Source organism: Bubalus kerabau, chromosome 3, assembly GCF_029407905.1.
Source record: "Bubalus kerabau isolate K-KA32 ecotype Philippines breed swamp buffalo chromosome 3, PCC_UOA_SB_1v2, whole genome shotgun sequence".
In the NCBI taxonomy this organism is placed as follows: domain Eukaryota; kingdom Metazoa; phylum Chordata; class Mammalia; order Artiodactyla; family Bovidae; genus Bubalus; species Bubalus kerabau.
In genome coordinates this window covers 143,726,564-143,741,954 of record NC_073626.1, presented here as the reverse complement: position 1 = coordinate 143,741,954, position 15,391 = coordinate 143,726,564, and positions in this window count along the sequence as shown.

Here is a 15,391-nt window from a genome sequence, read left to right as displayed (position 1 = left end):
ATTGTGGCTTTGGGAGTTCCTACTTATAACCTCGGTCCGAAAATTAATATGATTATCTGTCAGTGCAAAAAAGCGCGACTCTGGTTTTCCTTTAACTTTTACAGCGCTATTTAATTCACCTTGTGAGTCAGAAGATTCCTTAGATTCTGGTGGTGGTGCTCGTGTTTGGGGATGATGTTGGCTAGATCCCCAGGGCTTAAGAAATTCTAAGACCTTTATTATCTAAATATTATACCCTTCATTATCTAAAGTGCCACTTGACTTTCTGGTAACAATTGTTATGCTTGCATGCAGGTGGTAGGTTCCAGGCAATTCAGAAGTTAGTCAGAGGCCTGCTCCTCTATTTCCAAAGCCTGAATAAGACTATCTCCATTTTAATTTCCCTAACATGTGATCGTAGGATTGAGATACTGGGGGCAATTTCAGTGAGAAAGCTATTGTCATAGTTCAGTGGAGTAATGAAGGCAGAGGAAGTGTAATGATGGGGCTAGATGGAAAAGACATTGTAGATGCAAAACCAACCTGATTTAGTTACTAGCCAGATATAGAAACATAGGAGAGGGTAGACTGGGATGAAAATGATGTTGGGATGATGCTGTTACCTAAAACTGGAGATGCAGGTAGAAGAGCAGTTTTGGAATGGAGATTTTTTTTATGTTTGGAATATACTGAGTTTGAGGTCCATGCATGCCTGCTCAGTCGCTTCAGTCATGTGTAACTCTTTGTGACCTCATGGACTGTAGCCCACCAGGCTCCTCTGTCCATGGGATTCTCCAAGCAAGAATACTGGAGTGGGTTGCCATGCCCTTCTCCAGGGGATCTTCCTGACCCAGGGATTGAACTCACATCTACCTGCATCTCCTGCATTGCAGGCAGATACTTTACCCACTGAGCCACCTGGGAAGCCCAAGTTTGAGGTACCAGAGGGAAAATCAAGTGGAAAAGTCTACCAGGAAGTTAAAGGGTTTAACTTGAAAGAGATTTGAACTTGAAGAGTCTAAGCTTAAATATCCATCTTGTTATTGGCATAGGAGTAGTCATTGAAGCTACAACATTGTCAAAAGAAAAATAGAGAAAAAACAAGAGAGTGATCTTTGGGGATATACACATTTAAGTACCCCATAGAGTCTAAGGACCACTGGTTTGGTAAGTATGGTTAGTGTGACTCATGGATCTTGTAGGTTTGTTTAAATGAGTAATGTGAAATCCTGATTGCAGGGGAGTATGGAATAAATGGGAAAGGTGAAATGGAGAATATAGATTAACCTAAACTTCATAGATGAAGAAGGAAATGGCAACCCACTCCGGTATTCTTGCCTGGAAAATCCCATGGACAGAGGAGCCTGGTGGGCTACAGTCCATAGGGTTGCAAGAGTTGGACATGACTTAGCAACTAAACCACCACCACCAAACTTCATAGAAGGCAGTAGCTTGAAAGAAAGGAGTTTATTTGAAGGGGAAAGCAAAGTTTGTTTTCAGACTGAAGAATCAAAGAAGAAAGTAAGAGACTGAAGATACAAGAGACATAATAATGCTCGGTCTTGAAAGAGGACTTACCTACGCCAGCAGAGGGAGTAAGAATCCTAGGTCTGGGGCAGGAAGTCCTTACCAACTAAGGAGGAAAAGATATTTCTTATATCATCATACAAACAGTGAAAAACTGGAAATGACTCAAATATCACCCTGAGACATATAGGTATAGGAATGACTGCATAAATAAAAGTAAACAGTGTTAAAATATTATGTCATTTATGTTTAAAGTGAATACATTGTGTTTATATATATTAAAAGATGTTTTTAGCAATAAGCAATTATCTTATATTTTGAAGTTACAATAATATGTGCTCTGTATAAAATGAAACAAAAAATACAGATGTATTTATTCAAAATTCCCAACTTAGCCACCAGGCACATCAAGCTTAATATAGGCCAAAGCAATCTTTAGAAAGAAAATCAAAGTTGGAGGAATCAGGATCAGATTCAGACAACAGTACAAAAGTATAGTCAACAAAATATGGTATGGTACTTGCACAAAAATAAAAACAGAGATCAATGGAACAGGATAGAAAGCATAGAAATAAACCCATGCACATATGGTCAATTAGTCTGACAAAGGGGGTATGACTACACAAAGGTGGAAAGACAGTCTCTTCAACAAATGGTGCTGGGGAAACTGGACAGCTATATGTAAAAAAAAAGAAAGAAAAATTAGGTCATTCTTTAACACTAAGGCACAAAAGTAAGCTCAAAATGGATTAAAGACCTAAATGTAAGCCAGATACTATTTTCCTCCTAGAGGAAAATACAGATAGAACACTCTCTAACATAAATTGCAGCAGTATCTTTTTAGATCTGTCTCCCAGAATGATGGAAATCAAACAAACAAAAGCAAAAGGGACCTAGTCAAAATCAAGCTTTTTTAAAAAATTTTTATTTGGGAGGGATTGGGGGCAGGAGGAGAAGGGGACGACAGAGGATGAGATGGCTGGATGGCATCACTGACTCAATGGACGTGAGTCTGAGTGAACTCCGGGAGTTGGTGATGGACAGGGAGGCCTGGCGTGCTGCGATTCATGGGGTCGCAAAGAGTCGGACATGACTGAGCGACTGATCTGATCTGATCTGATCTGTGTTGGGTCTTCATTGCCGTGTGTGGGCTTTCTCTAGTTGCGGCAAGTAGGGGCTACTCTCCAGCTGTAGTGTGTGGGCTTCTTGTGGTGGCTTCCCTTGTTGCAGAGTACGGGCTCTAGGGCACACAGGCTCAGCAGTTGCATAGCAAGGGCTCTAGAGTGCAGGCTTAGTTGCCCCTTGGCACATGGAATTTTCCTGGATCAGGGACAGAACCCGTGTCCCCTGCATTGGCAGGTAAATTCTTAACCACTGGACCACCAGGGAAATCCAAACTCAAGAAAGTTTTGAATAACAAAAGGAAATCATAAAAAAAAATGAAAAGACAGTCTACAGACTGGGAGAAAATACTTGCAAGTGATGTGACTTACAGGGGATTAGTCTTCAAAATTTACAAACGGCTTATGAGGCTTAATGTCCAAACAAACAATCCAATCAAAAAATGAGCAGAAGACCTAAATAGCAGTTCTCCAAAGAAGACATACAGATGGCCAAGAGAAGCATATGAAAAGATGTGCAACATCACTAATTATTAGAGAAATACAAATCAAAGGTACCATGAGATGTCACCTCACACAAGTCAAAATGGCTATCATCAAAAAATCCACAAAAAATAAATGCTGGAGGGGGTGTGGAGAGAAGGGGAACCCTTCTGCACTGTTGGTGGGAATGTAAATTCGTACAGTCATTATGGAGAACAGTATACAAGTTCTTTAAAACACTAAAAATTGAGTTACAATGTGACCCTGCAATCCCAGTCCTCAGGTATATCCAGAGAAAAACATGGTCCAAAAGTATACATGCATCACTAAGTTCACTGCAGCACTGTATATAATAGCCAGGACATGGAAGCAGCCTAAATGTCCATCAACAGAGGAATGGATAAGGAAGATGTGGTATATACCTATACAATGAAATATTACTCAGCCATTGAAAATAGTGAAAAAATGTCATTTGTAGCAACATGGATGGACCTAGAGATTGTTGTACTGAGTGAAGTCAGACAGAAAAAGAAATACAATATGATATCCTCATATGGGAAATCTGAAAAGAAATTATACAAATGAAATGATTTACAAAACAGAAACAGACTCAGAGACTTAGAGAATAAACTTATGGTACTGAGAGGCAGGGAAGGGATAATAAAGGAGTTTGGACATGTCAGTGCAGTTCAGTGGCTCAGTCGTGTCGGACTCTTTGCAATACCATGGACTGCAGCACACTAGGCCTCCCTACCCATCACCAACTCCCAGAGTTCACCCAAACTCATGGCCATTGAGTCAGTGATGCCATCCAGCCATCTCATCCTCTGTTGTCCCCTTCTCCTCCTGCCCTCAATCTTTCCCAGCATCAGGGTCTTTTTAAATGAGTCAGCTCTTTGCATCAGGTGGCCGAAGTATTGGTGTTTCTGCTTCAACATCAGTCCTTCCGATGAACACCCAGGACTGATCTGCTTTAGGATGGACTGATTGGATCTCTTTGCAGTCCAAGGGACTCTCAAGAGTCTTCTCCAACACCACAGTTTAAAAGCATCAATTCTTCAGTGCTCAACTTTCTTTATAGTCCAACTCTCACATCCATACGTGACTACTAGAAAAACCATAGTCTTGACTAGATGGACCTTTGTTGACAAAGTAATGTCTCTGCTTTTTAATATGCTGTCTAGGTTGGTCATAACTTTTCTCCCAAGGAGTAAGCATTTTTTAATTTCATGGCTGCAATCACCATCTGCAGTGATTTTGGAGCCCAAGAAAATAAAAGTCAGCCACTGTTTCCATTGTTTCCCCATCTATTTGCCATGAAGTGATGGGACCAGATGCCATGATCTTAGTTTTCTGAATGTTGAGCTTTAAGCCAACTTATTCACTCTCCTCTTTCATTTTCATCAAGAGGCTCTTTAGTTCTTCTTCACTTTCTGCCATAAGGGTGGTGTCATCTGCATATCTGAGGTTATTGATATTTCTCCCGGCAATCTTGATTCCAGCTTGTGCTTCCCCCAAACCAGCGTTTCTCATGATGTACTCTGCATATAAGTTAAATAAGCAGGGTGACAATATACAGCCTTGACGTACTCCTTTTCCTATTTGGAACCAGTCTGTTGTTCCATGTCCAGTTCTAACTGTTGCTTCCTGATCTGCATACAGGTTTGTCAAGAGGCAGGTCAGGTGGTCTGATATTCCCATCTCTTTCAGAATTTTCCACAGTTTATTGTGATCCACACAGTCAAAGGTTTTGGCATAATCAATAAACAGTATGAAACAGTTTTACACACTGCCATATTTAAAATGTATAACCAACAAGGACCTACTGTATAGCACAGAGGACTCTACCAGTGTTATGTGGAAGCCTGCATGGGAGGGAAGTTTGGGGGAGAATGGCTACATGTATGTTTATGGCTGAGATGCTCTGCCATGCCATGAAACTGCTACAACATTGTTAATTGGCTATACTCCAATATAAAATTTAAAGTTTTTAAAAAAAGATTTAATATAGAACTACAGTAGACATATTAGAGAAACAATAGACAAATAGATCAGTGGAACAGAATAAAGAGCCCAGAAACAGACCCATAGAAATATAACCAACCAATCTTCAACAAAGAAACAAAGGTAATTCAGTGGAGAAACGTGTTTTTGTACTGGAACAACTGGACATGCAAAAATTAATATAGATACAGATCTTACACTTTTCACAAAAATTAATTCAAACTGGATCATAACTTATATGTAAAAGGCAGAGCTCTACAATATGTAGAATAAAACTAACAGAGAACCTAGGTAACCTTAGATTTGGTGATTTCTTATATACAACACCAAAAGCACAATCCATGAAAAAATATTTGGTATACTGGACTTCAGTAAAACTTCTCTCTGTGAAAGACACTGCTAAGAAAATGAATAGACAAACCACAGATTGGAAGAAAATATTTGCAGAACGTACATCTGATGAAAGACTTATATCCAAAATATATAAAGAACTCTTAAAACACAACAGCAAGAAACTACCATTTAAAAATGGGCAAAAGGAGTGGAGCCAAGATGGCAGAGGCAGCAGACACAGATTTCCATGTCTCCTCATACCTATGATACTCACCAGATGCTGGTAGGGAACATTCAACAACCAGGGGAACAGGAGGACCGCCCCGCCCCCCCGTTCCCCCCCACCCTCCCCTTCCCCCCGCCACATGACCAGATACAGTGTAGGGGGGAACCAGGAATGGAAGAGAAGTCCAGGCTGGAGGTTAACATAGTGGCTGAGTGGATGTTAGGAAAGGGGAGGGAAGAAGAGTGGTTTAGCCACCCTGGAGATCAGAGGGAAGGGGAGGGATCCCCAGGTCTGAGAATCCACTGGGGGAAGCACCTGGCATTCCCCACACACTCAGCCCCAGGGAGCCTCCAGGGCCCCCCCACATCCTCGGGGCCCCCCTCCACCTTCCAAAAGCCCTCCACCATCTGAGACTCCCTCTGCCCTCTGGTGCCCACTTCGAGGGCCCCTCTCTGCCTGGGTACATTCTCTGGATATGACAGGGAAAAGGGAGGAGAAAAAGCCAAGCCAGCTGAGGAGAGTGCTTCAGGGTTCGGGAGGGAAGTTTCCTGGTGTGACCTCACCCCCACCTAAACCCCCTCTGACTAAGCCCCACCACTGCTTAGCCTTTCCCTACCTAAGCCCTGCTCCCCACAACCAAGATATTTTTCTGCCTTTTAAATCATTTATTTATTTATTTATTTTTAATGGGAGGATACTTGCTTTCTAATATTGTGTTGGTTTCTGCCATGCAGCAACATGAATCTGCCATAAGTATACATATGTTCTGGAGGAGGGCATGGCAGCCCACTCCAGTATACTTGCCTGGAGAATCCGATGGGCACAGGAGCCTGGCGGGCTGCAGTCCATAGGGTGGCAAAGAGACATGAGTGAAGCAACTTAGCACACACATCAGCACGCTTATGCCCCCTCCTTCTTGAACCTCCGTCCTCCGTCCCACCCCATCCCACCCCTCTAAGTTGTCACAGAGCACAAGGTTTGAGTTCCCTGCTTCACAGAGCCAACGCCCGCTGGCTCTCTATTTTGCATATGGTAATGTATGTGCTTCAATGCTGCTTTCTCGATTTGTCCCACCCTCTCCTTCCCCAACTGTGTCCACAAGTCTGTTCTCTATGTCTACTTCTCCACTGAAAGCATGAAAGTGTTAGTCGCTCAGTCATTTCCGACTCTTTGCAACCCCCATGAACTGTAGCCCACCAGGCTCCTCTGTGCATGGAATTCTCCAAGCAGGAATACTGAAGTGGGTTGCTATTTCCTTCTCCAGGAGATCTTCCCAACTCAGGGATCTAACCTGGGTCTCCTCCATTGCAGGCAGATTCTTTACCATTTGAGCCAACAGGGAAGCCCTTTGCTGCCTTGCAAATAGATTCATCGGTACCATCTTTCTAGATTCCATATATATATATTAATAAACGATATTTGTTTTTCTCTTTCTGACTTACTTTACTCTATAATAGGCTCTAGATTCATCTACCTCATTAGAACCTCCTCAAATGTGTTTCTTTTTATGGCTGAGTAATAGTCCATGGTGTATATATGTACCACAACTTTTTATCCATTTATCTGTCAACGCACATCTAGGTTGCTTCCATGTGTGTTTTGTTCAGGGTTTGTTGTTGTTGTTTGCCAGTGGAGTTTGGGCTTCCCCAGTGGCTAAGCTGGTAAAGAATCTGCCTGCCAATGCAGGAGACACAGGAGATGTGGATTCAATCCTTGAGTAGATCCCCTGGAGGAGTAAATGGCAACCCGGTCCAGCATTCTCGCCTGGAAAATTCTACAGACAAAGCAGCCTGACAGGCTACAGCCCATGAGGTCCAAAGAGTCAGACAATACTGAGCATGCACACACACAGTGGAGTTTACCCTCCAGTGGCTATTTCATATATATTCTTATTTTTCTATTATTTCTGTTAGTTTTTGAAACATGTTTTTATTCTTTATGATTGTTCTACTCTCTTTTTTTTAGTATTTTTTCTGTCTTTACTATCAGACTCTGATTTTACCCTCCAATGATTGTTTCATACATATACTCTTAATTTTTTTTAATATATCTGCTGGTTTTCCAAATCAATTTTATTTTCAACTCCTTGCTATTGCTCTACTTCCTTTTGTTTTTTTGTTATTATTTTTTTCTCTTTGCCATTGAAGTTTGGTTTTACCCTCCAGTACCTGTTTCTTATAGAGTCATATTTTCTCTAATATATCTGTTAGTTTTCTAAATTTATTATTTTTTTATTCTTTGTTATTATTCTGATCCTTTCCTTTTTTTTTTTTTTTTTTTTTTTTTGCCTTGGCCTGTGGTTTTTCCATTAGTCATGTGTGGATGTAAAGGTTGAACCATGAAGAAAGCTGAGCACCAAAGAATTGATGCTTTTGAACTATGGTGTTGGAGAAGACTCTTGAGAATCCTTTGGACTATGAGGAGATCAAACCAGTCAGTCCTCAAGGAAATCAATCTTGAATATTCATTGGAAGGACTGATGCTGAAACTAAAGCTCAAATACTTTGGTCACCTGATGCAAAGAACTGACTCATTGGAAAAGACCCTGATGCTGGGAAAGATTGAAGGCAGGAGGAGAAGAGGATGACAGAGGATGAGATGGTTGGATAAGATCACTGGCTTGAGGGACATGAGTTTGAATAAACTCCAAGAGTTGGTGATGGACAGGGAAGCCTGGCATGCTGCAGTCCACAGGGTTGCAAAGAGGTGGACACGACTGAGCAACTGAACTGAGTTAAACTGAACTATGGCTTGTGGGATTGTGGTTCACAGTCCAGTGATCAGTCCTGAGCTCCTGTGGTGGGAATACCAAGTTCAAACTGCTGGACTAACAAAGAACATCAGGCCCCAGGGAATGCTAACTACACTGAGTTATCCAAGAGGTCCACATCTCAACACCAAGGCCTAGCTCTACCCAACTGCCTACAAACTCCAGTGCTGGAAAGCTTAAGCCAACAATTAATAAGAGAGGAACACAGGCCCACTCATTAAAAAAAAAAAATGAGATGACCAAAAAATATGTTACAGATGAAGGAGCAAGGTAAATACCTACAAGGCCAAATAAATGAAGAGGAAATAGGAAAATCATCTGAAAAAGAATTTAGAGTAATGATAATGAAGAAGTTCCAAAATCTTGAAAGCAGAATGGATTTTATTCTATTTAATGTATTAATGGGCTTCCGTGGTAGCTCAGATGGTAAAGAATCTGCCTGCAATGTAGGAGGCCTGGGTTTGATCCCTGAGTCAGGAAGATCCCCTGTAGAAGGAAATGGCAACTCACTCCAGTATTCTTGCCTGGAAAATTCCATGGACAGAGGAACTTGGCAGGCTACACTCCATGGGGTTGCAAAGAGTCAGACATGACTAAACTATTAACACATAATATATTAAATGTGTTTTATTTAATGTATTTATTTTATTTAAATGTATTACATGTATTTAACAAGGACCAAGAAGATATAAAGAATAAACAAACAGTGATAAACAACATAATTACTGAAATTAAAAATACTCTAGAAGGAATCAGTAACAGAATAACTGAGGCAGAAGAATGAATAACTGAGCTGGAAGATAGAATGGTGGAAATAACTGTGAAGGAGCAGAATAAAGAAAAAAGAATGAAAAGAATTGAGGACAGTCTCAGAGACCTCTGGGACAAGATTTAATGCACCAACATTCAAATTACAGGGGTCCCAGAAGAAGAGAAAGAGAAACGGTCTGAGAAAATATTTGAAGAGAGTATAGTCAAAAATTTCCCTAACATGGGAAAGGAAATAGTCACCCAAGGACAGGAAACACAGAGAGTCCGATAGAGGATAAGCCCTAGGAGAAACACACTGCTGCTGCTGCTGCTAAGTCGCTTCAGTCGTGTCTGACTCTATGCGACCCCATAGACGGCAGCCCACCAGGCTCCCCCATCCCTGGCATTCTCCAGGCAACAACACTAGACACATATTAATCAAACTAACAAAAACTAAATACAAAGAAAAAATATTAAAAGCATCAAGGGGAAAGTAAAAAAGTAAAAAATAACATAAAAGGAATCCCCATAAGGCTATCAGCTGATTTTTCAGCAGAAACTCTACAGTCCAGAAGGGAGTGGTAGGATATATTTAAAGTGATGAAAGGGGAAAAACCTACAACCAAGATTATTCTATCCTGCAAAGATCTTATTTAGAATTGATGGAGAAATCAAAAGCTTTACAGACAAGCAAAGGCTAAGAGAATTCAGCACCACAGTATCAGCTTCACAACAAATGCTACAGGAACTTCTTTAGGCAGGAAACATAAGAGAAGGAAAAAACTCACAAAAAACAAACCTAAAACAATGAAGAAAATGGCCATAGAAACATACATATCAATAGCTTTGTTAAATGTAAATGGATTAAATGCCCCAACCAAAAGACACAGACTGGATAAATAGATAACAAAATAAGACTGTGTATATGCTGCCTACAAGAGACCCACTTCAGACCTAGGGACACATAGAGACTGAAAATAAAGGGATGGAAAAAGATATTCCATGTAAATGGAAATCAAAAGAAAGCTGAAGTAGCAATACTTATATCAGGCAAAATAGACTTTAAAATAATTGCTGCAAAAGATAAGGAAGGACACTACATAATGATCAAAGGATCAATCCAAAAAGATATAACAATTATAAATATGTATGCACCCAACATAGAAACATCTCAATACTTAAGGCAAACGCACAACTATAGAAGGGGAAAGTGATAGTAACACAATAATAGCAGAATTTAAGACTACATTTATTCCAATGGACAGATCATCCAGACAGAAAATTAATAAGGAAACACAAACCTTAAATGACACATTAAATAACACATATAGACCTAACTGCTATCCACAGGAAATTCTATCCAAAGGCAGTAGAATACACTTTTTCTCAAATACACATGGAACATTCTCCAGGGTACATCACATCTTGGGTCACAAATCAAGCCTTGGTACATTTAAGAAAATTAAAATCATATCAAGCATCTTTTCTGACCACAATGCTATGAAGTTAGATATCGATTACAGGAAAACAAACTGTAAAAATTACAAAAACATGAATATTAAGCCATATGCTTCTAAATAACCAAAGTCACTGAAGAAATCAAAGAGGAATTAAAAAAAAAAAATGTCTTGAAACAAATGACAACGAAAACACGATGACCCAAAGCCTATGGAATGCAGCAAAAGCAGTTTTGAGAGGGACATTTATAGCAATACAATCCTACTTCAGAAATGAGAAAAACATCAAATAAACAACTTCAGTTCAGTTCAGTTCAGTCACTCAGTCGTGTCCGACTCTTTGCGACCCCATGAATCGAAGCACGCCAGGCCTCCCTGTCCATCACCAACTCCCGGAGTTCACCCAGACTCACATCCATTGAGTCTGTGATGTCATCCAGGCATCTCATCCTCTGTCGTCCCCTTCTCCTCCTGCCCCCAATCCCTCCCAGCATCAGGGTCTTTTCCAATGAGTCAACTCTTCGCATGAGGTGGCCAAAGTCCTGGAGTTTCAGCTTTAGCATCATTCCTTCCAAAGAAATCCCAGGGCTGATCTCCTTCAAATGGACTGGTTGGATCTCCTTGCAGTCCAAGGGACTCTCAAGAGTCTTCTCCAACACCACAGATCAAAAGCATCAATTCTTCGGCACTCAGCTTTCTTCACAGTCCAACTCTCACATCCATACATGACCAAAGGAAAAAGCATAGCCTTGACTAGACGGACCTTTGTTGGCAAAGTAATGTCTCTGCTTTTGAATATGCTATCTAGGTTGGTCATAACTTTCCTTCCGAGGAGTAAGCATCTTTTAATTTCATGGCTGCAGTCACCATCTGCACTGATTTTGGAGCCCCCCAAAAATAAAGTCTGACACTGTTTCCACTGTTTCCCCATCTATTTGCCATGAAGTGATGGGACCAGATGCCATGATCTTAGTTTTCTGAATGTTGAGTTTTAAGCCAACTTTTTTACTCTCCTCTTTCACCTTTATCAAGAGGCTTTTTAGTTCCTTTTCATTTTCTGCCGTAAGGGTGGTGTCATCTGCATTTCTGAGGTTGTTGATATTTCTCCTGGCAATCTTGATTCAAGCTTGTGTTTCTTCCAGTCCAGCGTTTCTCATGATGTACTCTGCATATAAGTTAAATAAGCAGGGTGACAATATACAGCCTTGACATACTCCTTTTCCTATTTGGAACCAGTCTGTTGTTCCATGTCCAGTTCTAACTGTTGCTTCCTGACCTGCATACAGATTTCTCAAGAGGCAGGTCAGGTGGTCTGGTATTCCCATCTCTTTCAGAATTTTCCACAGTTTCTTGTGATCCACACAGTCAAAGGCTTTGGCATAGTCAATAAAGCAGAAATAGATGTTTTTCTGGAACTCTATTGCTTTTTCGATGATCCAGTGGATGTTGGCACTTTGGTCTCTGGTTCCTCTGCCTTTTCTAAAACGAGCTTGAACATCTGGAAGTTCACAGTTCGCATATTGCTGAAGTCTGGCTTGGAGAATTTTGACCATTACTTTACTGGCGTGTGAGATGAGTGCAATTGTGCGGTAGTTTGAGCATTCTTTGGCATTGCCTTTCTTTGGGATTGGAATGAAAACTGACCTTTTCCAGTCCTGTGGCCACTGCTGAGTTTTCCAAATTTTCTGGCATATTGAGTGCAGCACTTTCACAGCATCATCTTTCAGGATTTGAAATAGCTCAACTGGAATTCCATCACCTCCCCTAGCTTTGTTCGTAGTGATGCATCCTAAGGCCCACTTGAATTCACATTCCAGGATATCTGGCTGTAGGTGAGTGATCACACCATCGTGATTATCTGGGTCTTGAAGATCTTTTTTGTACAGTTCTTCTGTGTATTCTTGCCACCTCTTCTTAATATCTTCTGCTTCTGTTAGGTCCATACCATTTCTGTCCTTTATCGAGCCCATTTTTGCATGAAATGTTCCCTTGGTATCTCTAATTTTCTTGAGGCGATCTCTAGTCTTTCCCATTCTGTTGTTTTCCTCTATTTCTTTGCATTGATCGCTGAGGAAGGCTTTCTTATCTCTTCTTGCTAGTCTTTGGAACTCTGCATTCAGATGCTTATATCTTTCCTTTTCTCCTTTGCTTTTCGCTTCTCTTCTTTTCACAACTATTTGTAAGGCCTCCTCAGACAGCCATTTTGCCTTTTTGCCTTTCTTTTCTATGGGGATGGTCTTGATTCCTGGCTCCTGTACAATGTCACGAACCTCAGTCCATAGTTCATCAGGTACTCTATCTATCAGATCTAGGCCCTTAAATCTATTTCTCACTTCCACTCTATAATCATAAGGGATTTGATTTAGGTCATACCTGAATGGTCTAGTGGTTTTCCCTACTTTCTTCAATTTCAGTCTGAATTTAGCAATAAGGAGTTCATGATCTGAGCCACAGTCAGCTCCTGGTCTTGTTTTTGTTGACTGTATAGAGCTTCTCCATCTTTGGCTGCAAAGAATATAATCAATCTGATTTCGGTGTTGACCGTCTGGTGATGTCCATGTATAGAGTCTTCTCTTGTGTTGTTGGAAGAGGGTGTTTTCTATGACCAGTGCATTTTCTTGGCAAAACTCTTATTAGTCTTTGCCCTGCTTCATTCTGTATTCCAAGGCCAAGTTTGCCTGTTACTCCAGGTGTTTCTTGACTTCCTACTTTTGCATTCCAGTCCCCTATAATGAAAAGGACATCTTTTTGGGGTGTTAGTTCTAAAAGGTCTTGTAGGTCTTCATAGAACCGTTCAACTTCAAGCATTACTGGTTGGGGCATAGACTTGGATTACTGTGATATTGAATGGTTTGCCTTGGAAAGGAAGAGATTATTCTGTCGTTTTTGAGATTGCATCCAAGTACTGCATTTTGAACTCTTTTGTTGACCATGATGGCTACTCCATTTCTTCTGAGGGATTCCTGCCTGCAGTAGTAGATATAATGGTCATCTGAGTTAAATTCACCCATTCCAGTCCATTTTAGTTCGCTGATTCCTAGAACGTCGACATTCACTCTTGCCATCTCTTGTTTGACCACTTCCAATTTGCCTTGATTCATGGACCTAACATTCCAGGTCCCTATGCAATATTGCTTTTTACAGCATTGGACCTTGCTTCTATCACCAGTCACATCCACATCTGGGTATTCTTTTTGCTTTGGCTCCATCCCTTCACTCTTTCTGGCGTTATTTCTCCACTGATCTCCAGTAGCATATTGGGCACCTACCAACCTGGGGAGTTCCTCTTTCAGTATCCTATCATTTTGCCTTTTCATACTGTTCATGGGGTTCTCAAGGCAACCTAACACTAAAGCAAGAACAACAACAAAAAACCTCCCACCTAGTTAATAGAAGAAAAGAAATCATAAAAGATCAGAGCAGAAATCAATAAAAAAGAAATTAAGCAAACAATAGCAAAGATCAAAAACTAAAAGCTAGTTCTTTGAGAAGATAAAATTGACCAACCATTAGCCAGACTCATTTAGAAAGAAAGGGAGAAGGCTCAAATCAATCAAAACAAAAGATCATGAGAGACTACTAAGAGCAAATCAGTTCAGTTCAGTCGCTCAGTCATGTCTGACTCTGACCCCATGGACTGCAGCATGCCCTGTCCATCACCAACTCCCGGAGTTGACTCAAACTTGTGTCTATTGAATCAGTGATGCCATCCAACCATCTCATCCTCTGTCGTCCCCTTCTCCTCCCACCTTCAACCTTTCCCAGTATCAGGGTCTTTTCAAATGAGTCAGTTCTTTCCATCAGGTGGCCAAAGTATTGGAATTTCAGCTTTAACATCAGTCCTTCCATTGAATATTTAGGACTGATTTCCTTTAGGATGGACTGGTTGGATCTCCTTGCAGTATATGCCAGTAAAATAGACAACTTGGAGGAAGTGAACAAATTCTTAGAAAAGTAAAACCTTCCAAGACTGAACCAAGAAGAAATAGAAATTATCAACAGACCAATCACAAGCACTGAAATTGAAACTGTGATAAACAATCTTCCAACAAACAAAAGCCCAGGGCCAGAGGGCTTCACAGGTGAACTCTATCATATGTTTAGAGAAGAACTGACACCTATCTTTCTCAAACTCTTCCAAAAACATTGTAGAGAGAGGAACACTCCTGAACTCATTCTACGAGGCCACCATCATCCTGATACAAAAGCCAGACAAAGACATCACACATAAAAAAAGAAATTTACAGGCCAATGTCACTGATGAACATAGATGCAAAAATCCTCAACAAAATACTAGCAAACAGACTCCAGCAACACATTAAGAGGATCATACACCACGATCAAGTGGGGTTTATCCCAGGGATGCAAGAATTCTTCAATATATGCAAATCAATCAATGTGACAAACCATATTAACAAACTGAAAGATAAAAACCATATGATAATCTCAATAGATGCAGAAAAATCTTTTGACAAATTTCAACACCCATTTATGATTAAAAACTCTCAAGAAAATGGGTATAGAAGGAACTGACCTCAATGTAAAAAAGCACATGTAAGAAAAACCCACAGCAAACATTATCCTCAATGGTGAAAAACTTAAAGTATTTCCTCTAAGATCAGGAAGAAGACAAGGGTGCCCACTCTTGCCACTAGTCCTAGCCACAGCAATCAGAGAAGAAAAGAAAAAAATACAGATTAGAAAAGAAGTAAAACTCTCAGTGTTTGCAGATGACATGATA